Below are 2,895 nucleotides of genomic sequence, written 5' to 3'. Positions count from 1 at the left end.
ATGTATGTTTAACTTGTATTTGTGTGAAGTGGCGATTGTAAGCCAACTCTTTATCCCTTTCTTATTCAGTACATGGGATTGTGTGAAGATTACCTCTCTTGCGACAAACCTACCATGCGGCTATGCCTCTAAGTCGTGTTCCGACACATGGGAGATATAGCCGCATTGTGGGTGTTACATTGCATCCACAAGTATGTCTAGTTATTCAATGTTGCATTGTCTTTCACAATTCTCCATTTCAAGCATTAGTTAATTTTTGAACACACACACCATAATTTTAGGACCACGAGGAAGGGGATTAACAGGACAACTGCTGACTGGCTAGTTAGGCTTGAGCCGTACGTTACACAATGGGAGACTGCAAACACACATCTGTGGCACGAGAATGTCGGGTTTAATCTCGATGAATTCAATCGCTACTTGGAGTGGTACATGACCGGAACATAGTTACACATCATTGAGCACTCTCACCCAGATGAGATACCTGACCCTAGTCCATCGGCTATGTACCTGAGCTATGATACTTCGCGCTCTAGGCAGCACACGGTAAGATATATACTCTTTCTGTAATGCATCTAGTTGCCACGTACTTTGCCGTGCATACTTCATAATCGTCCTGTCAATTTTTAGGCTGACTTGACACTCGAACTCTATGAAGATATGTCCACCTTTGGACGTTCACTATCGTATGGACCTCTTCTTCAGCACCAATCTACACTCCAGCCCTTCGTGACACGCATGCAGAACAAGATACGAGCTATCTACGGGGCTATCACGTGCACCCGGAGAAGCGACGTTGATCACCACCACCACCAGCAGCAGCCACACCCTCACGCATCGACATCAGCCATGCCCACGTCTAGCACATCAGCTAACGACCAGGCCACCCCCTCCTGACCAACCTAGCAGTTTGACGTGGCAGCACCCACAACACCATGGTCCCACGTCGAGTTTCGTGTTTCAACCACAACCACATCAGCAGGGATACACATCGAGCTTCAACTTTGGACCACACCCGCAACCACAATAATAGAGATACATGTCGAGCTTCGACTTTCAGCCACACCCATAGCCACAACCAGCAGGTATGTCTCTTCATATTTATTGTTTTCAATATCAATCGAGGCGATCTAATTCTTCATGACTTAACATTCCCTCCCGCGGGAGCCTACGGATATTAGGCATCTATGTCCGGATCCACGTGGGGGAGTGATCAACATCCCGAGGAGAACATACAATATCACATGTTGCAGCACACCCATTGGATGAACATGTTTCAACTCCTCCACCAGGCCCCACACAGGATACACAGTATGATCATGACGAGTTTGAGCTTCCTCCTCGTAACATTAGGCCACCCCACATGTTAGGATGGTCGACGCCTCAAGCACCGCCTGAGCGCCAGGACAGCCGTCGATAGTGACGATTCTATCTATCAGTAGAGACATGACTATCTACTTATGTATGATATTTATGTCTATTCTATGTATGAGACAAATGACTATGTACTTATGTATGAGACATATGCCTACTCTATTTTAGTACTCTGTTATCCAAACTACAACATCATATTTAGATAGAACATAACGCTCCTACAATAAGACAATACAAATAACTGGATACAACTACATCTGAATGAAATGGTAGGTAAGACTACACTTACAACATACAACTTAAAAACTACATGAAACCATCACCATCACCCTCCTTCGATGCAACACTCTTGCCCTTTGACAATGCAGACCTCTTGCCCTTTGACGATGAAGAACTCTTGCCCTTTGACGATGTAGAACTCTTGCCTTTTGATAATGGGTTACTATTCGCCTTGGTGCTCGGCATGAAGATATCGTCTTCATCCTCGCTGTCGGCAGTCCATAAAAATATATATTATGCTGCAACCTTAAGGTATCTTTCACCCTTTGATTGTTGCTTCATCCATCTTCCATGCAACATGAGAAGTTCCTTCCGTATCTCCTCAAAGGTCCTCGAAGGCTACCACACCTACTTAATGCGCGAGCCAACTCATTCAGTAGGGTGTCGGGACTAATGAGTTCGTCCCACGAAACTATTCTATTGTCTCTTTTGAAATTGGCAGCTAAACGCAGAAGACATTGGGACATACTAGGGTGAAAATTATGATCAAAAGGACATCCAGACATATAGGCGAGACTACGAGACTACACTAGAATGCTTACCCACGTTAGTGCCGACAGTGTTTTATAGGTTGAGAACACAACGAAAGGCGGGAACTCTGTAGCGGGAAAATATGGCGGGAACTCGGAAGCGGGAAAATCTGACGGAAAGTACATAGCGGGAAAATATGGCGGGAACTAGAAAGCGGGAAAATATGATAAGACACACTGGCGGGACCTAGAATGTGGGAGAATGTGGCAGGAATTAGAAAGTGGAAAATATGGCGGGAATTGTAAAGCGGGAAAATGTGCGGGGATACTAGCGGGAAACGACGGCCCGAGATATAAGCGGGAATCGGACCATGCATCTATCGGCTTACGTAAGCTAATTAGGACTAATCGTCTTACGGGAAGACAATTAGAGCCTATCCTACAGAAAGACAATTGGAACCTATCGTCATAGTGGAAGATAATTAGTTCCACCACCCCGATAGGAATTTAGCGCTTAATCGGTGTCTATATTCAATCGGCATCCATATAGATGATAGGTGCCCAATCGGCTTTCTATTGGACGACGAGATCCAATCGTTTACCAGTTAGCCGATGATGTATTATTTAAAAAATAAATAAATTCGGCGTAATATTTTTGCAAATTAATAAAAAATGTATTATTTAATTTTTTTGAGCAAGATAACAAACGCAGTATCTTTTTTGACTGGAAATAATGAACGCAGTATCGCTCCCTCAAAAATAAAAATAAAAA

Source organism: Triticum aestivum, chromosome 4A, assembly GCF_018294505.1.
Source record: "Triticum aestivum cultivar Chinese Spring chromosome 4A, IWGSC CS RefSeq v2.1, whole genome shotgun sequence".
Classification (NCBI taxonomy): Eukaryota; Viridiplantae; Streptophyta; class Magnoliopsida; order Poales; family Poaceae; genus Triticum; species Triticum aestivum.
The sequence above is the reverse complement of the archived record's forward strand: the minus strand, read 5'-3'. Positions refer to the sequence as shown.